Raw genomic sequence first — 24231 nt, 5'->3', positions numbered from 1 at the left:
CAGAGAAGGAATCTTCAGCAAATAACAACAACAAACTAGTAAACCTCCTTCCACGTCTTGCAAACGTGGGGGGACCCCGCGACCTGCGTTAGGCAAAGTTGAACCCTTCAACCCTTTTGCCTAACCAACCCAGCTACTACCGTTGGTCTTGTATTTGTTGCATCAACATCTACCATTGATTAGATCAATGGTAAATTAGTAGACTTTTTTCCAGTTATCTAACCAATACACCGCATCCACATATGCTTCTGGAATATCAACTTCAACACCATACCTAACCATATCCCAATTTACAGCCACTGCATCCTTGCATGGCATGCCTGTAAGTTCCTACTTCCTGCAAGTGCATGGCCTTGTGTTCATGTTGACTACACACAGATTACGACCTTCACCACTGACCTCATACTTGTTCTGACCAGCATATACAACATTTAACTGAGAAGCATCTTTCTTGATTTGGTTGAAGGTAATAATGGCACATGGGGTCAAAGAACTATCACATTTTTCTAACATCCTGTTGACCAAACCTATTCTCCTCATCATGTACCCTCTTATGTATTCCAAACAAGTAATAATGGGCTTGTCTCTACCTCGCACCAATTTTTTATTGAAACACTCACATAAATTGTTAAGGAGAACATCACACTTGGCCCTCCATGCATTACATATAAGCAACATATAACAAAAGCCTATTTAAAAATGTTACATAATAGAAACCTAATTAAAACTTACCACTAAAATGGGATCTGGTCCAATGCTTTGGTGGGATTTGTTGCATCCAGTTGTACAAACCTACATCCTTTTGTTTGATCTCATCCATGTCCTTATTGAAGAAAGGAACTGTTGTAGCACTTGCACATTTCCATAACATGTCTTTGTAAAGGTCCCCTCTCAATTTGGATCTCATGTTTTCATGAATATGACAAAGACAATACCTATATTCTGCTCCAGGAAACAACTGGTTGATTGCAGGTATCAGACCCTAAAAACAATTGTAAGTTAGATAACATTTTAATTACCAACCAATTATAATAGTATATTGCAAAAAGCTGGAATTGTACCTTCTGTCTATCACTAATAAAAGTGAAGTTGGTATTAGCATGATTGTCTAGATCATCACCCAAGTATTCAAGGAACCACAGCCAGGAAGTAGTGTTTTCTGATTCAACTATGGCATATGCTACATGATAGATTCCATTATTGGCATCCACACCAACAACTGTTAGGATCTGCCATGGATAAGGGCCCTTCATAGAGCAGCCATCCAAACCCAAAATATCCCTACCACCTTGTTTAAAACTTTGTTTCACTCCTCCAAAGCATGACTAGATCCTGTTAAATTGCCTTGCTTCACTACTTGAATTGGGCTCACTTTCAACCTCAAGCTTCATTGTTGAACCTGGGTTAGTTCTGATCAACTCTTGACCATAATCCCTTAAAAGCATATAATGTGCAATGTAGTCACCTTTTAGTTTTCTACAGCCATCACCTTTGCCCTGAATATTTTCTGGAAAGACACCTGAACCTGGTTCTTCTTTTCTATCTGATCTTGTAATGCCTTTAAAGGTATACTAGAATTTGACTAAATTGTTGGTAGAATCTCTTTGGAAATAGAGCTTATAATGTATAGCCTCACCTGCCTGGTTAACAAACATTTGTGTTCATGTTTATTTGTCATCACCAACCAGGTTTGTTCAAATTTTTCCCTTGAAATGTGTAGTGCCCAAGGACAGGTGGGTACATCCTTTTTACTCAAAGAAGTGGACCCACCAACATGTGAAGTCTTGTTTACTTTTCCATCAAAAGATTCCCTACTTTTTTTTGTTAGCCCCTTCAAAATTAACTTTAGTACCTTTTGACCCTTCAGAAACAAAACACAGGATTTACCCCAAAACACACCACTCTAAACCTGTACATTTCATTCCTCTTGATAAATAACTGTCTTTTAGTTCTAATAGCATGTAATTTGACCATATTCTTGATGTCCTCTTTGTTGGAAAAGGTTTGACCAACAAAGAAAGGTTTCCTTCGAGACACTTGCTCTTTCTTTCTTTCTTTTTTTTGCACTGCTTAATAGCTAAATTTTAACATTTCCACCCTCATCTTCACTACCACTTTCAAAGTCATCTAAATCAAAGTCAACTTCATAATCCTCATCTACAAACTTCTCAGCATCGAGGTATTTACCAACATTGTAGTTAAATGAATCCATGTTAACTAGTATTTCTACAACCATGTTATCAACATCCTCTATCCTATCATCTTCAACTTCATCAACATTTTCATGATCATCCACCATGTCATCTTCATTACCCTTCCTAGTTGTATCAACATTAACTGATGCATGATCATCTATCCTATCATCTTCGGTTGCAATCCTACTGGTATCATCTTCATTAGCCTTCCTAGTTGTATCAACATTAACTGATACATGATCATCTATCCTATCATCTTTTGTTGCAATCCTACTGGTATCATCTTCATTACCCTTCCTAGTTGTATCAGCATTAACAGTTGAACTCTCAAAATCCATAAAATACTCTAGGGCTAGTTGTCTTCTTCTAGGGTGGGATGGCTAAGGGTTAGAAGGTTGTGGATTATCAACTTCTAACTCCTCAATGACTACACCAGATGTCTTAATTGGAGATGTAAAATGGTACTCAACACCCAACCTAGACGACCATCATTTAGTAAACACCTCTATCACTTTAAAATTAGAAACATGCGCAATCAACAAAAGCACATCTTGATCATTACCTAATGGTCTTAACCTATCACTAATTTGTGTTTGAGGAATTAAGAAGTGATGGAACATAATCCGTTCCTTGGGATAACCTATTTCCATAATCATGTGATTTAACTCAATAACAGAAAATACATCAGAATCCACCATATTTATGTGATCGATCGTTAAATATACATACCTTTTTACAGGAGAATTCACAAACACACCACCATGGTTGATTCTTAAAGTGAATATCTTAGGACTATCTCCTGTTATGAAGAAATTAACACTCAAAAATTAGTGATATAGTATAAGATTAAAACACATTACTGTAACAATATAAAGGTAAAGATTTTTTGATGCTAAGAACACATACCTAAACTTCGTAGGAGTCAAACTGCTTGTTTTTTTGTCACGCACCCACCACAGGGTTAGCACCATTGTTGTCCTGCTTGATCTTCGGCGTTATTCTTGTGGTTTGGTATCAGAATTCGAATCGCAGATTGAGGGTTTTGGTTGGAGAAGATGATTAGTCTGAGAATAATTAAAGGGTTTTGTGGTGATAAGTGGGTATTAAATTGCCTTTAATAGGTATCAATAAAGTGGGGAGGTGAATTTACTAATATGTCCATCATGTGAGATAGTGATGGCAAAAATACTCGAGCCCGACCGGTATGCCCGAAACCCGACACAAATGGGACGGGTATACCCGATACCTGACGGGTATTGGGCCGGGTATGAGATTAGTTTTAAAAATTTTCGCGGGTATGGGTCGGGTATGGGATTAGGTGATACCCGACCCGACCCGAAACCACATACCTATTTACCCGAACTATATACCCAATCATATATCCGATTTTTTTTAATTTATACTTGTATTTACCATTAACCCTTGTCTATTAGTAATTTATTTTAGTATGTTGATAATGTGAAAAAATAAATTTTCTTTTAGTATATGCATTTGATAATAGTATTTATAATTTGTATGTTGTGAAGTATATGCATGTGAGTGTATAAGTATTATAAAGTTATTATTAATTTATGATAAAACTTATATGTATGTAATGTACATTTTTAATTTATAATAGTTGTTGTATAAATAAAATAATATAATAATTACAATAGTAAAAAATGTATTTAGAAATCCCCACGTATATCTTTTAACAAACTAATGGGTAAACCCGATACCCGACGGGTAATTACCCGACAAATACCCGACGGGTATTGGGTCGGGTATGGGACGCGATTTTATAACCGGGTACGGGTATGGGATTACCAATACCCGACCCGAACCCGACCCATTGTCATCACTAATGTGAGATGCATGTGACAATTAATTAACCAGAGTAAGGGTTGAGTTAGACTCAGGGGCCAAAATAGTTAGTTAGAGAGACGTTGGGGACACAAATATTAAAAAATTCTATTTTAGGCTAGTACGATAAAAGTGAAATAACTACAGGGATCAAAATTGTAATTTACTCATTTATTTATTTTAATAGTTTCTTTACTTTGGCTTAGATGATTGCTTACCTTTGCAATTGGATAAAAAGTTTATCTATATCTATCTATAATACTATAAAAAGGAGAAGTGACGTACAAAAATGTAATTTTACATCATGTATAACACTGGAAGTAGCATATACAACACTGTGTAAGCAGAAAAAATAGGAAAGGGTTTGGTATTTTAAGACGCTGGAAGGGCACAATTGTCAATTCATCCTCCTTGACTTTAATTGCCACCAAAAGAAACGCTTATATTTACTGAACTTAATTGCCACCATCATTTCTAACGAAGGCCTTTTGATTCCCTTTCTCCTCCCATATCGACCTCATCACTCTCTCTCTCTCTCTCTGTAACTTTCTTCGTTTTTCTAATGACTCTTACATTTTGTGTATTCTTTAGGTCACACATTCAAGATTTGTATCAATGCAAGAAAGGCTTGAGTGTTTCTACTTTGGTGAACAGTCGGAATCAGAAACCCTAGCCGGAGCCATTTGTCGCCTGCACTAAAGTAAGAGAAATTTATCCTCATATCTTGATGTATCTTCATATTATGATATTAATTGTGTGATTTACTGATTTAGAGATCATGTTTAAACTTCTGGAGTATTAATCCTTTAGGGTCTATATTGGTTTCAATCTGAAGTGAAATTGCATTACACTGAATGGGTTTTGAGTTGCATCTAATCTGGTCATTTAATTTTAATTAGGGCACCAAAAAGATAAATAAACCCTTCTTCTCCACGATTCAGGCAAGGATTAAATCAATTTTTCACTCAAGTGGTAATTTGTATTATACGGTTAATCGATTGGTTTTGAATTGCATATGCAGGTTGCTTCGTTTTCAGGGAATTTGGTTACCTAATCAGTATTGTTGGCAGTGTTGTTGGGTGAATCTGTATGGTTGAATATACCCAGATCAGGAAATAAGTATGTGATTGAACCACCGTAATTATCTATTTTATTTGTGTGTTTTACTCTCTGAACCACCTATAATAGTTTGAATATCATTGAACATATGAAGTTTTTGTGTTGGATTCCACTTGAGGCAGGGTTTTATTTGTTTTGGGTTTTGTCGAACATATCAAGACTCCGAGGAAAGGTGATGTCATTAAGAAGCAGATCAAGGATGTTTTTGACAGGTTATACATATAAATAGAACATATTATTTTGTTATTGATTTAACAAAATCAGTTTAACATCGAAGTTGTTATTCACTGGTGAAGGGGAGATTTTGGGGGTGGAAATTGTTTATTCTAGGACTTTTGTCTTTAAACAAATAGAAATAAGAACAATACGGATCTGGATAATATTCCTACTTTAGTTCAAAATTCACATGAAGATACAAGGAGAACTAGATTTTAGGGCAGAAGGCAATCACGTAAAACCGCATGCTTTTTTTTTTTTTTTTTTATAAAGTTTGGCTTCTAGAAGCCACTGGCATTTCAACTGTTACTGGTTCAGGGTTTGGCCAGAAGGAAGGGTAAGTCACTTTTATTCTGCTGCATTATTTTTTCCTAATGGTGGCAGAGAGCTTTAAGGAAACTGAAGCATTGGGACGGTTTGGAGCATATACTTCATAACCAAGTACTAATGGTAGCAGCATTTTCTTCTCGAGGCCTGAATATAAAAGATCATAAATTTTCCGATGCAGATTATTTGAAACTGGAAGCACCAGATTCTTTGAACTGGGCTTTTTGGTCATGGAACAGATGAGCCTAATTATGAAGGTAAACATGTAATTATATATGTAATTTGTTTCAACAATCATCGACTCTTATACATCCTCCTACTTATCAAACACCATCCAACCCAGCTGCGGCCATCACAGAGTCCTTTTTCGGACAATTTTGGACTTATTGTTTTGGGCTTGTTTAACTTGGTTAAATTAATGTATATTATTATTATTATACAACTTGATATATTAGATTATTTTAATGAGATGGTTTAAAAGTTTTGGTCATCTGATGTTAATTGGTTAGTTACTATGGTTCTAGATTTGGACAGGGGAGATTTCCATATAGCGGGGTTCTTTTCAATGTAACTCGTTTGCAATCCATCACATGAATAACATCTCACTGAGTTGTTCCAACTTCCATGCCCTGTATAGAGGCGATAGATGATAGGTCACCACCATATCCTCTTTGTTTCGTTTTTTTATAAGCTCAACAATCATGAACTGTCTTTTTTGTCCAGGGTGGCATTGTGCAATTTGCCTTGTTTTTGTTACCTTTAACTCTTGAGCCGCAACTTTTTTGACAGCTGAAGTATCAACTTCCTCCTTGACCTTAAAGTGCATCACTCTTAGAAACTGCTTGACGATATTCATCAAGAGACATGTGTAACTCTCTTTCAGCTTTGAGATCTCTTATATAAACTAGAGTTACCTCATCTTACAAATCCAAATCAGCTTGAGACAATTTTGTTTTCCATGTCTCGAGCTGCATTAGTAGTATCTTATTTTTTTTCCCTTGTTACATAGTCATTGTATTTCTCTGTATTTTGTCATCATCAAGTACTATTTGATGGACAAGGTATTTGCTGAGATGAGAAGATGTTATACCGTGTGCGCCATCTTTTAGTATCTATGCTTTTTTACATCTTCTGAACGAGTGAGGTACCCTTTGTAAATCTAGAGATGCAATTTTGATTATCAAAAACCTGAGGTGTGAGCTGAGTACTTCACGTGTTTGTTTTCACTATTCAGAAATACTAATAATAGCTGAACCAAGTTTCACAACTTTTGAATAACAGACAGAATCACTAAGTTGAAAACATGGGTACGTGTCATTAAGATAGAATGTGAGGTTTGATTCGTTTAAACCAGAGGCTTTGACTTGACAACTGTGCATAAGAAGGTTTGACTTGTGTTGGGGAAGTGTGAGCATGACCTAACTATATTGGAGTTGAGTCCCTAGCTCTTTTAACACCTTAATTCCACCTTTACCTTGTACTTGCAAGTCACATTTGTAAGGGGACAACATATCACTACACCAATAGGTCATGATGATGATATTTGTGGTGATGACCTATTTATCAATTTTGAGATCAGGAGACACTTATGGGTTTCCTATTTGTTCTCAGGTTTGTCTTTTTTGGTTTCATTGTTAGTGTGAACCTTGTCCGGCATGGAAGGTTCCATCGATTGATGTGTGAACTTTTGTATCAATAGAATTCTCATAGCCTGTGAAATAATTATTTATTGGCAAAACAACCAGGAATATAGAGGTATTAAGATTAACTTGAGGACGTGGAGAGGTAAGTAGGGGGTGGGGTGGTTTCATGTAATAGGCAAGAGTATGTGAGGGAATTTGGAGACTGATAGCTACTGAAATTGGGGAAACGCCGGTGCTTTTATATAAATATGCAACTTCTATAAGTTTATTTTTATTTTTAAAAGGTTTGTATTATGTTCTCGCCCCATATTATCAATTTCCGCGGCAACGCGCGGGTTTCCCACTAGTATCAGTTATGTTGGAGACGAGTTTTTATCTATTAAAAGTTAATTGCGAAAGATGTATCTTAAAACAACCGCTTTAATTTATTATCAATAATTTTTGTTTAAGATATTTAAACTGCGTTTTTAGCTAAACCGGGGTGTTGTAAAAAAACTTACATGACAAATATAATCTTAAAAATATTTATAAGAAAATTTGATGATTTTTATATATTTGCCAAACTATTTCTTTTTGAAACCAGTAACAGTTTTCCATTCTCATAAATTTCTTTTTGAAACCAGTCACTTGTTAAGATTCCTTTTACTACATATGGTCATATTTACAGATGAGTGATTGTGACTAAAACTTCAAGTAATTAACGCCCTAAAAACAATGACAAAATAAATACTCTGGCAAACTAAAAATGGTTTTAGGTGATTTCTTAATGACTTGTAAAGTAAGTACATTATTTAGCAGGGTTCGTCTCTGAAAGTTCGAAAATCTTTAGGCCCTGTGCAAACAGAAAATACGGGCCCTTAAATATAACTTTTTAAAAAAGAATATATATATAAAATTAAATATATGAAAATGAATTAATGTCATTTGAATCAACACCAACCATTTAATGTAACTTGACAATTAGGCAATTAATGTCATTTGTGTTTACTAAATAGATAAGAAACAAAAAGAAAAACAAAACTGAGGACGCCGACTATTTAGCATTTTAGCTTTTGAAAACCATATATGCTTCAACACGTATGATGAGATAAGATTAAATTGTTATATATCATGCAAGGTAAAGTTGTACTATATATAGATGTGTTTCATTATTTATGCAAAATGCGATGATAATTTGGCTATTCACCTTTGACTACAAAAAGCGAACATCCATGATCGGTTACGCTATTGGCAAATGACTTTTGCAACAATTATTTATGACCAAAATATTGTTACAGCTGAATTTCCATCACAAAATTAGCAAGTGAACCTTTTTTCCATTTCGAAACTATTTATGATTGAACTGTTAATGACTGACATAGTGTGTTATGTTGGATGCATATCAACGATCAAAGAAAGAGGCTTGCATGTCTTTTGGGACAGAAACGAGAAATGCACATACCGATTATAAGATTCAGTGGCGGATCTAGTCTAAAAATTCAGGATAGAGGCGTCTCCGAGAATTCACGTACCATGTTAGAGCCTGAGAAAATATGCCCTTCGTATAGTGGTGAAGCTTGAGATTTCCGACTGGGGGTCGAAAACGTATATACCTAATAAAATTATAAAACCGGGGGGTCGAAAACGTACATACCTAAAAAATTCTATACGAAAACTACATACCGGATACTAATGAGCGAAAAGTTCGGGGGATCTGCCCCCCCCCCCCCCCCCCCCCCGGGCTCCTACAAAGTTGTGCCCCAACTTTCGTAATGTTTTATTATTATTTAAAAATTAATAATCAAATTAGCATTGGGCTCAATAAACCTAATGCCAAGTGGGCAAAATTCTAAACCATAAAAAAATATTTGTAAATGGGCCTATATTGGAATTCGTATTTGTTTACTATTTTAAAAAATAACATATACATATTAGATTTTTTCTTTTATCGTGTGCCTCTCGAAATCACGGGCCTTGTGCGGAGGTCCTCCCCGCACACCATCAAAGCCGGCACTGATTCAAGGGCATCCCAATGTATTATTTTGGGGGATCAAGGTTATCCTTTGTATAAAACCGGAAAAAAAAATTACACTACAAAAACGATACGGAGACGGGGTTGAGAGGTAGCCCATGCTACCCCTCCTAATACACTAACTCTGCGCTGATAAGATTTAAACACTTAACATGTACATGTATTAAAATCAAAAGAGGATATGATGAATGACTGAAACCTGGCAAACGGGTCGGTTCGGGTCGGGTCATGGGTTAAAACGGGTTCGGGTCCAAACGGGTCAATTACAAAAAGGGTTGTTTTGGTTCGGGTCGGAACGGGTTCGGGTCAGAACGGGTTCGGGTCAGAACGGGTTTCGGGTTGGGTTGGTTAAAAATTGCTTTCTTTAAAAAAAGAGAGATTGTACTTAAAAAAAAACCGAAACGAAACAAAAACTGAAAGGATTGAAACCGATCCGAAACGAAACCGAAAAGAACATCAAAACAAAACAAAAAATCAAAACCAACCGAAACGAAACCGAATAAACGACCAAACAGAAACAAAAAAATCGAAACCAAACCGAAACACAAAAAAAACTGAAAAGATCGAAACCGATCCGAAATGAAACAAAAATACTGACAAAATTGAAAGCAATCCGAAACGAAACCAAAAAAATGGATCAAAACGAAATAAAAAAATCAAAACCGACCAAAACGAGACAAAAAAAAAAAACGAACTGAAACGAAACAAGAAACAAAAAACAAAAATGATCAAAACCGATCCGAAACGAAATAAAAAAAAAACCCGATTAAAACGAAACTAAAAATCAAAACTCAACCGAAACGAAACCGAATAAAACGAACAAACCGAAAAAAAACCCGAAACCGAAACGAAACAACCTTCAATGCAAAGTTATTGAATGATGCCATGAAGAGTCCATATGATGTAGATAAGTTCAGTAAAATGTACTATTGGGGTTCGATCTTGCTCAAAAAAGAATCCACTCACCTGGGGAAGAATTATTACTAAAGCTACTCAACTCTTGACTGCAAGATCTTTCCATGACGAAGCTTTAAACGGCGACGAAGAACTACCGTTACCAAACGCCACCATAGTCTCTAATCCACCATGCAATACCTGAAATCACAACTTTCAAGCTCTAAAACAGCAAAATTTAAAACCAAATCTGACCGAAAACGTAACACCTAAATCAAACTCACCTGAATGTCGGGACAGGAATTAGGAGTCGCCGTAAAACCCCTACGCCGTCAAAACCAACCACCATCCATACTCTAAGCCCACCATCACTGGAACTCTAATTTGTTTATCGCACAACCGCTGTAAAGGCTGTCCTAATTATGCAAAAGCAATATTACAAACTTGTTTTCAAAGCATAAAAACAAAAAGTATCTTGCAAGTAACAAAAATCACAAACACAAGATAAGAACATATGTTTTAATAATATATGATCATTAAAGATTTAAAGCCACGGTCCTTCTAATGACAATCATTTCTCCGATAATGACGACTCTTCTTCTGGCGCCTCCTCCGCCTCGACCCGGTTTCCGCTCTCTGCCGCATTGTTGGCGGCTTTCAACTGTGCATTGATGTATATATGTTGTTTTGTTTTTTTTTTGGTTTCCATATCTTTCATTTGACTTTTTACGGTTTTAGATTAAGCTTTATTTGCATTACATTTTTTTCTTCAACCATTTTCCTAAGAAAATCATTCAATCATCTTGTGCCTTGGGTACGAAAAGCCCGTTACGTTTGCGCTTCCCACCCTACCGAAACCCCACACTGGGTGCTAGTCCTTCCCACCTTGTCAACCATAATATATCACCAAAGCACACACATCCCAAGAAAAATATAAGGCATAAATCCCCTACCCCACCGGCTTTTCCGATATGTCTCAAAACAAATAAAGAAATGAACATAAAACAAAAGGATCTTGCATCGAAAAGAACATGATAATCTGAAGGGCACTGAATCCACGCATTAGACCCGAAACCTCCCCATCCTTTAGAGACATAGGATACCTGAGTAAACCCCTCTGTATCCCGCGTTTGAACATATGCTTCATAGAACCTAAAAAACCTTTTATTTTGTGATAAAAATAACAATCGATGAAGAAGTAAATCTGACAAGAAAGAAAACAAATACCTGAGCACCATTGTTGCCGCTGAGGGTTCACGATGGGACCCTGCTTCGTCAAACCCTAGCGACTTCTTTTTCCGAAATGATCTGTGTAAACCAGATCTTCAAACCGCATGCCTCCTGTGTCTGGATGGTGGTGTGTCACAGAATAGACTTTGTGAGGTGTGGAGCACAGAATGGATTTAAGGCTGCCGAGGATCGAAAGGTTTTCTTGGGAAATCGATGTAGGGTGAAAGTTGAAGCAGGGGGTCAGTTCCAAAAAGCCATCGACGTTGAAACCACAACCATCATGAATGTACGGCGCATCTGTGGACCGTCGGTTGTGGTCGCCGTCGGGTTTAATAGCCGGAACCCTAGAGCCGCCACCACCGTGAAAATTCATCGAGAAGGGTTTGTCTGTGGATGATCGAGTGTGATACTCGAGTCTAAAGCTACTCGTCGGACTACTAAGACGGTCGGCCGGAGAAAATGGCCGTCAACCGTCACTCTCTCTCATCTCTCTCTCTCTCTCTCTCTCTCTTTCCCTATATCTCTGTTGCATATTTGAACAACCCACCACTGCCCTCAAATGACGCGTGTCCTCTGCTTTGACACTCACCTTCCACCTTTTCAAAATGCCCTCATTTACTAAAATGCCCTCATTTACGAAAATGCCCTCATTAGTGTTCATTCAGTTTCCTTATTAATATATATAAATATTATAAGAGTTACCCTTTTTGGCATTTTGACTTGGCATTTTGACTCTTTATCAATCAAGATGATTAAACTGATAACTCAATACAAATAACTTTTTATACAAACACACTTACAAAAGCTTTTTTTCACTTATTTACAATCTATAAAGCATATGAGTTTGTTTTCTCAAGCATATAACTTTATATGCTTACTTTATACATATTATTATAAAAAGAATCTTTACATAGCTGTAGAGCAAAAAACTTCAAAAGTGTTATTTCTAGATACAAGTTCATAATAATTAACAACGATCATTGTTATTTTTAATTAAATATAATCAAGATAAGGTCATGTGTACTGGTAGAGCCCCATAGTGGGGGGATTATGTGACAAGTGGCAATTGTGTAAGAAAGGAGGGTTATGAAGCTTTATATAACTTGAGTGTGTAGTAGGGATATATATGTATGAGGTTATATATATATATATATATATATATATATATATAGCACCCATAGGTACATAAGAAATGTATTGAATTGATTCTTTTTAATGAATAGATCCGATCGTAACTTCGAATATGGAATTCAAAGGGATCAAATAAGAAAGGATACTCTGAATCATAGAACTCTAATGAAATATACGATCAACCAACATTTATCGAATTTGAAAAAGAGTCAGAAGAGATGGTTCGATCCTCTTATTTTTTTATCGAACCGAGATATCAATGAATCCGATTATTGCAATTGCTCAGGATACCCTTTTTAGTTTATAGGGTTTATTTCTTAGTTCAAGATCCCTCTTACTAACTGGAATCAAAGAATTAGTAGATCTGTTCCGCTTTTTCATTCAGTCGAAAATCTATTTTACGGTATAGACGCTTATGACCTCCCCCTCTATGCCCTGCGATAATGATTCCTCTAGCATTACGACCTTTACCACAATGATGCTGTCCATAGATCAAATTATTTCGTGGATTGGATTTCACTTGTCTGTCTACGGTTCCATTGCGTGTGCTCGGGGTAGAAATTTTGTATAAATTTATCGCCATGCTATTAAGTATTTTGATTTAAGTTCTTTTCTTTCTAAGAGGTGGAATAGAATAACCCGGCTGAAGATTGAGCCACGACTTTTTATTCTGTGCAAAGGAATCCTGTCTAATTTACTAATTCGTGTGAAGAGACTGAACTTTTGTATTTGAAAAATGTTTCAGGAGGAATCTCTGAGGTAGATGGCGGCTTGGTCGAACCAAGCCTCTGCAACTTCAGAATCCCCCTGGCGAATGGCCTATTCTCCCCGGTCGGAATAGGTGGGTTAATTCCTTCCCTTAGAACCGTACTTTATCAATACACAAATGTATAACTCCCCAGGAATTTCAATTGCGCTCATATTCATCACTGTAGGAATTGGGTTCAAGCTTTCCCCAGCCCCTTCTCATCAATGGACTCCTGGCGTATACGAAGGAGTGCGGTTCGCTCGATAAATTCCTACCTCTCTATCTATCTCTGAGATGTTTGGATTTTTCCTCTTTCCCTAGATCTCTGTTGCATATTGCCCTCAAATGACGCGTGTCCTCTGCTTTGACACTCACCTTCCACCTTCTTCAAAATGCCCTCATTTACTAAAATGCCCTCATTAACTGTTCATTCAGTTTCCTTATTAATATGTATAAATATGTATAAATATTATAAGAGTTACCCTTTTGGCATTTTGACTCTTTATCAATCTAGATGATTAAACTGATAACTCAATACAAATAACTTTTTATACAAACACACTTACAAAAGCTTTTTTTCACTTATTTACAATCTATAAAGCATATGAGTTTGTTTTCTCAAGCATATAACTTTATATGCTTACTTTATACATATTATTATAAAAAGAATCTTTACATTGCTGTAGAGCAAAAAACTTCAAAAGTGTTATTTCTAGATACAAGTTCATAATAATTAACAACGATCATTGTTATTTTTAATTAAATATAATCAAGATAAGGTCATGTGTACTGGTAGAGCCCCATAGTGGGGGGATTATGTGACAAGTGGCAACTGTGTAAGAAAGGAGGGTTACGAAGCTTTATATAACTTGAGTGTGTAGTAGGGATATACATGTATGGGGTTTTATATATATGTATATATATATATATATATAGAGTAGGGATCCTACGGAAAGTGTGTTTTTCCTAGAAAGTTTAGGAAGCGATTTGGGCCATCCAATGGGTGTGTTTAATGGTTGAGATCATCTTGGTGACATTTTGTGTAACACCTCGAAAAATTTCGGCCAATAATGTCTTGACACGTGTCATAAGGTTCCGTTATGTGAAAACATACTTTAGAGGGACTAAAAGTGACAAACAGTGAAAACTATGGAACGTAAGGGTCCAAAGTGTCAACAATGGATAAATAGACTCTATGATAACCCCACATAATGTTTATAACCTTTAACGGTTGGTTCATGGATCATACGACGCGGAAATTGCCCAAAAGTGAAGTATTGTAAACTATAGGGGCCAAAAGTGTCAACATGTTTAATTTATACCTCTGAGTGAACTTTTGGCAGACCCGAAGCTTTGTATAGCTAAAATATACTCACTAGAATATGTGGTAAAAATTTCATGAAGTTTCGTCAACGTATGAGAAAGTTATGGCCGAAACCGTACTTAAGGGACTAAAAGCGTCAACGTCGAATTCAGGGCTTTTCGGTTGAGCGCAAAGTTATCCGAGGGCATTACCATGTTGGTAAAAGTCCCAAGGTTCTTAAAAACCAAGTTTGGGGGTTTACGGGTCGAGAAAAATAACCGAAACATCGCGTACAAGTTCAGGGGTCAAAGCTGTCAATACACGAAAGTTGTTTGGCTGAAACAGGGGTCAGGCGACCCGCCTGGGAAAGCCCAAGCGGGCCGCGTGGGACTACCAGCGACAGAAAATGGGTTTTGGGTCGAATTGAGTCCGAATTTGAAGTGGAATCCAGTTGTTTTCGCCTCCAATTGCACCAATAACCTTTCATGCATGCCTACATCTACAGTGGCCTCGGAAATTTGTGTTTAAATCAGATTATTGATCACTTTTGGTCATTTGCAATTGAAGAACATAAGCTCTCAACATTCAAGAACTTCAAGCAAGCTTTCTGGAGCATTTCTGAAGATCAAGGCCGACTCCTAGTGATCATTTAACATCTATAGGACTCTTGTAAGCATTCAATTCGTTCTTTAATCCGTTTTTGCTTTGATTATTGCTAAAAGTCAAACTGGGTGTTCATAACCTTTGACTTTCTGATTAAACGGATTTCTTTCAGTAATTTCTCGAATTGAAACTTGTTATAGATTGGTATTTATGTGGGAAACAAACCCTCTAAAGGGTACTAACTGATTCCCACTACATGCATGCTTAATGTCGAGTCAAACCAAATTCTAAAAAGTCAACAGAAGCAATCTTTGTGAAAAATAACATGATTAATGACATAGATGACATGCAACCTGATTTATCATTAAAAATAACTTGTAACACATATAAGAATGTGTTTTAATCATCATCAACTCGACAATCTATAGTGTAGACACGAATCGGAACCGAAAGTCTCGTAAAACGATTATTTCGTAGACTATCGATTCGGATTCGTACATGCATGTTCAAGATCTGTATTGGAAAGTATTTTTGACTACTTTTATTTTAGTTAAACTTTCTGGAATTTTCGTTGATTGAGTCTATGCTTAGCCTATTCGAATGCTTGTTTCCGGTTTATGCATAAAGTTGACTATTTTGCCCTTTTTGATTTAGAACGGGATTTTTGGAAAAGTGAAAGGATAGAAATCTTTATTTTTATTATATAAACTTGCACCGAAAGTTTCGGATCAGTTAGTGGTCCAGATTGTGAGTTATGGCCATTAGCGTAAAACTATATTATAAATTTACATAAACGGTCCTTTTCGCGTAGAACCCGTTTCTGGCCACATTTTGGTACAAAACTTTTTACCAACTGATTATATATAATATTCTGGGAATTTTGATGATTTTTAATTAATTTTTGACTGAACGGATCCTCGATCACCTAGTCATTTCGGCTTATGTCGGTTTTGACCGTTTTAGCCATAAAAGGAGTTTTACACATCCGTTTGACCCGAAACCTTTTTCTACGTATTTTGTATGATGAATAAATTATTATAAGACTTCTGGAAATATAAAAATCTCAGATTTATTTGAAAACCCGAAAACGCCCTTAAATCGTATTTTTAGCGTTTTAAGCGCATAGTAAGCGTTGTACTTGTTTTAAACCTATAAAACTTATACCTACTGATGTAAATCACATATTTTCATATAATAACAGTAAGTATGATATTTTAAACTCAGGTTTCCAGTTTTGGCATTTTTAGCCCTTGTGAAATTACTAAATTACCCCTATGGTGCATAGTTTGGTTTTAAATGATATATTTGACATATGGGTCATACCCTACTGATATAATATGTTATATTAAGTATATTTACTGTATGAACCAGACCCGAAACTCAGATTTCTAATTTTATCCCTTTATTATCTTTTAAATGACCAAAATGCCCTTCTAAGGCATAAATTGAGTTTAAAATTATCCCGGGCAATATAGAACATAACTTACTGATATAATATCATATTCTAAGCATATTAATTCAGGGAACTTGCATTTGAATCTTTTGGCTACCCGTATCGCCCTTTTCGCGTTCGGTTCGGTTTACGTAACTAGTTTGCGTAAATTGACCGAAACGGGTCAAACGATATCGTTTTTGCTTCAAAATCCAGAATGTATTTAGTATACCCATATTATACAAGTATTCGAACTTGTCGGGTCTAAATCACATTCTATCCGGTCTTTCGCTTAATCGTGCGTAAACCGTATCATTCCTAAAACTAACCGGTCAAAGCTTAAGCTTAAATAAAAGGCCGTTAGGAATCTAATAGGTTAATTATAAACCTTTGTTCCAGATTAGGAAGCCCGGTAAAAGCTACCACCACTTATCGTTTGTGACTTATACTTGCTCAGGTAAATACATTTTGACTTATTTTCCCTATACGGGCTTGGGGTACGGTATTTACAATACCGCTTGATCGGGCGCACAAGTCCTGCTCCTTATAGGTGTTCAGTCTTGAATAGCTTGTGCGACTTCGTTTAAACAGTTTTGTCTTACTTAAAAGGCTTTGGGGGGTTGTTGACCGTGTCCCGGATATCCTTGGCATTATCTTACGAGATGGCCACGACCAGAGCACGGGGTGTAGGCGTACACTCGTCGTGTATAACTCTTTAATGTGGTGTGTCAATTAAATCTCTAGCCCGGACAGTAGATCCCGGGCCACCAGAGATATAAGTGCATGTAAATCGTTCACAAGTTTATATTATATAATTATCCCAAGTTAATAAAAATATTTATGCCTTGTGCATTTAAATAAATTTTCAATCATTTTCAAAATGAGTCAGTCGATTTGTATTTACCAGTGTAAACTGACGTATTTTTCCCAAAAGATTAAGTGCAGGTACTATACGGAAATAGGCTGGCTGTTTCCTAGAGAGCGTCCACAATAGTCTCGCAAACTCGGACGACATTTATCTGTTGAACTATTTATTTCTATTTTTATTTGATCCGCCTGTGGATCCATCTCAACTACTGTGATATTTATTATTACACTTTATTTAAAAGTTGAAATGTTTCTATTCTGCTTCCGCTGTGCATTATTATATTGTGTTGATTGTCTATGACGATGCCAACTACGTCACTGTACCCCACACCGGGCCCACCGGTGACACGTGGAAATTGGGGGTGTGACAGGTTGGTATCAGAGCCAACGCTGAGTGAATTAGACACTATCCTAATGTGTTTAATCTCAGTTACACAATTGCACATTCCTCGATTTTCGAGTCTAGACAAAGAACTTAGGAAATGTTCAACTTTTCGTTTAATTTATTTTTATTTATTAATGCATTGTCTTATATATTTTGTTGTGCAACTTGTTTGACTTTTGACAGGATCAGGATGCCGCCAAGGATGAGAGGTCGTGGAGGATTTCCTACATCGCACGATCATGAGGCTGGTCCCTCGCATAGGCGGGCTCCATCCGCTACACACCACACAGCCGCTAACGACCTTTGGAGGTCTTTTGCCGAGCCTGCTAGGCATTCGGTTTCCGCGAGCACTTCTCCGTCATTACCCCATTCGTTTGGGCCCCATTCGGAGAACGGGCCCCATGGTTCGCATGGATCCTACATACCATTGCGCCAGTCACCGCAGCAGTATCCAGCGCCAGCCTACCAGGGTTTGTATAACCCTAACGCTTATGTGGAGGAGCCAGTGGGCCATAACCCACTTGGACAGGAGGACCACTTTTCTGGTGGTCACGAGATGGACGTAGACGAGGAGACGGACCCTTCGCTCCCACCATCAGGTACACCAAACCATCCGATTGAGATATCGGATGGGTCGCCATACACAGGATCACCATTTAATGGTGTGGACAGCTTCCAGGAGAGGTTTAAGCAGCATGATTGGTACTTCACCCCTAGCCACAACTCTCCGATGCTTCAATCACTCCATGGTACTCCGATGCTCCAATCGCTCCATGGTTCGCCGGTGCACTCACAGCACCACTCGCAGCAGCAGCAGCTCCAGCAGCAGCCGCCTCTACCGCAGGACCTATCTGAGGCCCTGTGGCGTGACGTGATCACTCCGTCACCACCGCCGCCGCCAGTTTTACCTCCTCCGCCTCAGAGGCCTAGGAGGAATGCGCGCATGTCTACGCGCGGAGGGATTCGCATAGGCACCCCTCCACGTGTTAGTAGCAGCCGCTACACGTCTCTACCCGGGGAGTCTGAGACAGGGGAGTCTCAGCATCCCGTATCGGAGGTTACTTCTGTTCCGATCCCGCCTCTGCCGCCGCAGAATTTTGGAGAGCCGATTCCGGCTTATGCTAGTGCCGCTCAGTTCAACCCGTTCGAGCAGGTATTCCCTCAGGGTTATGATTACACGGGAGACCCTTATTGGCAAGCTGTGAACTACAGCTCACTCCCACATAGTGGTCCACTTGGAGACCCTTGGGCTGCTGGCCCATCTACTTTTGGTTACCCTCCGGGTTACCAGCAGCCACCGCAGCCGCAGCCTTACCAGCCGCCGCAGCCGCAGCACTACCAGCCACCACCACCGGCGCCTATGATGTCGCCGCCGCAGGTTCAGGAGATCCTGCAGGGGATTGATAGCATGCGACGCGAGTTTCAGCACAATATGCGAGAGGATCGCCGACGCACCAGTGGCATGTTTAAGAAGGTATTCGATTTGCTCAAGGGTAAGGGCAAGAAGGATCGTTGAATCCTTCGATTATCATTTCATGTACTCATGTCCCTGCGTGGACATTTATTCCAGTACTCTACCCCTGCGTGGGTATATCTATCATTCTCTACCCCTGTGTGGGTATGTTATTCTGTTAACCCCTGCGTGGGTTTGTTTTGTTTTATTTTGTTACTGATGTACTTGTTTAGCCCCTGCGCGGGCATGTTATTCATGCTAGTTATGTTATTTCAAAGTCCCGTTTAGGGCAATTATGTACTGGTATTTTAGTGGAAATTAAATGGTTAATTTGAATTTATCATTTTATTTATATGCATGAATAATATTAAAATAATGGAAAATATCAATTTTTATTTGATTTGCCATTTTATAAGAATCTTAGTAAGGTATAACCTAGCCTGAATGCCTTATTAACAGGCCTGGCCCTGATGGTAAAACCTGGTTGAAAAGATTCAACTCCCTGTTAACATCTGAGAACATGTTAACATTCTTGACTAAGCGTGATTCGTAAAATCACACATGTCACCCTTTTTAAATAAATTATCTACAGATTATATCTGTATACTAGTCTATTAATGACTTGATACCTACGGGTTATGACTATGTCATACAGTGGCAGTTGTGGTCTATGACTCCCTGCCTAGTAAAGAATTATCTACAGATTATATCTGTACACAAGTCTATTAATGGCTTGATACCTACGGGTTATAACTATGTTATATAAAGACAGTTGTGGTATATGACTCTCTGTCTAGTAAAGGATTATTTGTTTAATTATACAATTTATAATCCTATAAAAATCTAAATTTATAATTTAGTGATTGTCCTTGTGACTAGGCCTATGGTGCCAATATATATATTTTCATTCCTTGATTGCTAACAAGAGCCTGAATGAAATTTATTAAATTAACTGCTAAGGTTTTTGATACCATGGTTAATAAATCGTCTAGGACGATAATACTGTTAGGTTCTAAATAAGACCTTGTCCTTTATTGTAGCTTAAAGCTACGATGGCCAAATCGGAAGAAACCAACAGTCATTCTGGGGAACGCTCAGATAATGCAAAGATTCACGTTACCGGTGCAGAACTGCAAGCACTGATTGATAATGCTGTCGCCAAGGCTATGGATAGGCAGTTCAGAGACTCTAGTGGTACTCAGAGTAGAACCCGCTCAGTGACGCATGTCAAGGCTAAGACTCATTCTGGGGCTCATAGTAAGCCGCCGTCTAAAAAGAGTGAGCCGAAGAAAGTTGAGGATGATAATCATTCCTCCAACCACAGCAGCGTCCCAAAGCAGGAGATTGAGCTGAAACGTGACACGTACAGCAGGTCCTGTACGTACAAGTATTTTGTATCTTGCAAGCCCAGAGATTTCACTGGGGAAAAAGGAGCCGTCGACTGCATGACGTGGATTGACGAGATGGACACTGTAGTTGATATCAGCGGGTGTGCTGATAGGGACGTCGTGAAGTACGTGTCCCAGTCATTCAAAGGAGATGCGTTAGCCTGGTGGAAGTCACTCCTACAAGCTGCCGGTAAGGCCACACTGTACGGTTTGTCATGGGAACAGTTTGTGGCCCTGATTAAAGAGAACTTCTGTCCGCAGCACGAAGTCGAGCGAATAGAATCGGATTTTGTATCCTTAGTCATGAAGAACCTCGATTGTCAAGCGTATCTTACTACGTTCAACACGCTGTCTCGTTTAGTGCCTTACTTGGTGACCCCGGAGCCGCGTAGGATTGCTCGATTCATTGGGGGTCTGGCACCGGAGATTAAAGCCAGCGTCAAAGCTTCAAGACCTACAACATTTCGATCCGTAGCGGATCTATCCCTCTCCCTCACTCAAGACGTGGTTAGATTGAGAGCCATGAAGAGCTCTGAGGAGAACAAACGGAAACGTGAGGATGACACCTCACGAAGGTCCGAAAAGCGACATAGAGGGAACAACGACCACAGGAAAGGGTCGGGGTCTAGGAAAAATGATCATCAGTCGGGTGAAAAACCCAGATGCAAGTTTTGTAGGAGACACCACTTTGGGAGGTGTCGGTTTGAAACAAAATCCCAGTCTTCGGAGAAGCGATGTGGAATCTGCAAGTCCACCGATCATAAGGCTGTGGATTGCAAGAAGATGAAGGATGCAACGTGTTTTGGTTGCAACGAAAAAGGTCACATTCGGCCCAACTGTCCAAAGTTTGCGAAGAAGGCCGAGGAAGGGAAGAAGACTAATGCGAGAGTCTTCAAAATGGACGCAAAGGAAGCAGTCCTTGACGATAACGTCATTACCGGTACGTTTCTTGTAAACGATGTTTTTGCTAGAGTCTTGTTTGATTCTGGAGCTGATAAGTCGTTTGTAGATAATAAGTTTTGTAAATTGTTGAACCTTCCTGTTAAAACCTTAAGCGTGAGATATGAGGTGGAATTAGCAGATGGAACCATAGAAACCGCCTCCACTGTTTTAGATGGATGTGTTATATCCATTAGGAATCATTCCTTCCCGTTATCCTTGCTTCCCTTTAAGTTAGCTGGATTCGACATAGTGATAGGCATGGATTGGTTGTCAAGTAACCAAGCCCAGATTCTGTGCAATAGAAAGCAAGTAATAGTTAAGACTCCGTCTGGTGAGTCACTTACTATTCAAGGAGATACCCAGCATGGATTGCCGGAGCAAGTGTCCATGCTCAAAGCGTCCAGATGCATGCGGAAGGGATGTGTCATTTATATGGCACAAGTTACCATAGATGAGCCGAAGCCGAAGATTGAAGATATTCCTGTTATCTCGGAATATCCTGAAGTGTTTCCTGAAGAACTACCCGGATTGCCACCGGATAGACAAGTAGAGTTTCGGATAGATATCATTCCAGGTGCAGCACCTGTAGCAAGAGCACCATACAGATTGGCACCAACGGAGATGAAGGAGTTGAGGACGCAGTTGGATGAGCTTTTAGCCAAAGGTTTTATTAGACCTAGCTCGTCTCCTTGGGGAGCGCCAATCTTGTTCGTTAAAAAGAAGGATGGTTCGATGCGTCTGTGCATCGATTATCGTGAGCTTAACAAGGTCACTATCAAGAATCGGTATCCGTTACCCAGGATCGACGATCTGTTCGATCAGTTGCAAGGAGCAAGCTATTTCTCCAAGATTGACCTAAGGTCAGGATATCATCAGTTGAAGGTCAAGGATGAAGACGTACACAAGACCGCGTTTAGGACTCGTTATGGACATTACGAGTTCCTAGTGATGCCGTTTGGGCTCACTAACGCACCAGCCGCGTTCATGGACCTCATGAATCGCGTCTGCAAACCTTATTTAGATAAGTTCGTCATCGTCTTTATTGATGACATTCTTATCTACTCGAAGAGCCAAGCTGACCATGAGAAACACCTTCGTTGTATTCTCAAACTTTTGAATCAAGAGAAGCTTTATGCCAAATTCTCGAAGTGTGAATTTTGGCTTCGAGAAGTCCAGTTCCTTGGACATGTTGTAAGTGAGCGTGGTATCCAAGTAGATCCCGCTAAGGTTGAAGCAGTCATGAATTGGCAGGAGCCGAAGACGCCTACCGAGATTCGTAGTTTCCTCGGATTGGCAGGATATTATAGGAGATTCATCGAGAACTTCTCAAGGATTGCTGCGCCCCTAACTTCATTGACCCGTAAGAAGATTAAGTTCGATTGGGGCCCTAAGCAGCAAGAATCCTTCGATATCTTGAAGAAGAAGTTGAGCAATGCGCCAGTGTTGACATTGCCTGATGGAATAGAGGAATTTGTGGTGTATTGTGATGCATCACATACTGGCATGGGCTGTGTACTCATGCAGAAAGGCAAAGTCATTGCCTACGCTTCTCGACAGCTCAAGGTGCACGAGAAGAACTACACCACCCACGATTTGGAATTGGGTGCAGTTGTATTTGCTTTGAAGTTATGGAGACATTACTTGTATGGAACCAAGTGCATAATTTATTCGGATCACAAGAGTCTTCAGCATTTGTTCAATCAGAAGGAATTGAACATGCGTCAAAGGCGATGGATGGAAACTCTCAATGATTATGACTGTGAGATAAGATACCATCCAGGCAAGGCAAATGTGGTTGCCGACGCCTTAAGCAGAAAGGAAAGGGTTAAACCGATCAGAATCAATGCCAAGCGCATTGAAATAAGGAATAGTTTGAATGAAAGGGTGTTAGCTGCACAGAAGGAAGCTGTGCTGGAAGCTAACTATCCTGCAGAAAAGTTGGGAGTAACTGAGGAGCAGTTATCCCACGACAAAGATGGAATGCTACGCCTAAACGGACGAATATGGGTTCCAGTATATGGAGGACTTCGGGATGTTATCCTCCAGGAGGCCCACAGCTCTAAATATTCCGTTCATCATGGAGCTGATAAGATGTACCAGGATTTGAAATCAAACTACTGGTGGATTGGTTTGAAAAAGTCCGTGGCTGAGTATGTGGCCAAATGTTTGACTTGTGCGCAAGTCAAGGCCGAGCATCAGAAGCCGTCAGGTTTGCTTCAACAACCTGAGATCCCCAAATGGAAATGGGAAATGGTGACAATGGATTTCATCACCAAGTTGCCAAAGACGAAAAAGGGAAATGATACCATATGGGTCATAGTTGACAGACTGACTAAGTCAGCTCATTTTCTACCCATCAAAGAGACGTATAGCTCAGATATGTTAGCTCAATTATACGTCGATAAGATAGTAGCGCTACATGGTATACCTATATCTATTATCTCCGATAGAGATACTAGATATACGTCACATTTTTGGAAAAGTTTCCAACAGTCGTTGGGC

At 38.8% G+C, this 24231-nt stretch overlaps 2 long non-coding RNA genes across 6 annotated transcripts; one reads left to right on the top strand and one right to left on the bottom strand.

Annotated features, from left to right (window-relative positions):
• Positions 1-674: 674 nt before the first annotated feature.
• LOC110896083 lies at positions 675-12087 on the bottom strand. 3 transcript variants are annotated; one of them, XR_004873967.1, is made up of 6 exons: positions 11475-12087; positions 10532-11399; positions 10320-10448; positions 3102-3259; positions 1062-2994; positions 675-982 (listed from the first exon to the last, which is right to left on the bottom strand). It is a non-coding gene; the product is annotated as an uncharacterized LOC110896083 (long non-coding RNA). The 3 variants fall into 3 exon arrangements; XR_004873968.1 differs by lacking the exons at positions 675-982; positions 1062-2994; positions 3102-3259 and adding an exon at positions 8316-8934; XR_004873966.1 differs by lacking the exons at positions 675-982; positions 1062-2994; positions 3102-3259 and having other exon boundaries at positions 9479-10448.
• On the top strand, positions 4539-6793 carry LOC110896082. 3 transcript variants are annotated; one of them, XR_002567627.2, is made up of 4 exons: positions 4539-4737; positions 5059-5156; positions 5279-5368; positions 5757-6137. It is a non-coding gene; the product is annotated as an uncharacterized LOC110896082 (long non-coding RNA). The 3 variants fall into 3 exon arrangements; XR_002567628.2 differs by lacking the exon at positions 4539-4737 and adding an exon at positions 6489-6793 and having other exon boundaries at positions 4985-5156; positions 5757-5956; XR_002567626.2 differs by lacking the exon at positions 4539-4737 and having other exon boundaries at positions 4985-5156.
• Positions 12088-24231: the final 12144 nt, after the last annotated feature.

This window comes from Helianthus annuus, chromosome 12 (assembly GCF_002127325.2).
Source record: "Helianthus annuus cultivar XRQ/B chromosome 12, HanXRQr2.0-SUNRISE, whole genome shotgun sequence".
NCBI classification, from domain to species: domain Eukaryota; kingdom Viridiplantae; phylum Streptophyta; class Magnoliopsida; order Asterales; family Asteraceae; genus Helianthus; species Helianthus annuus.
This window is presented reverse-complemented; position numbering and strand designations above follow the sequence as displayed.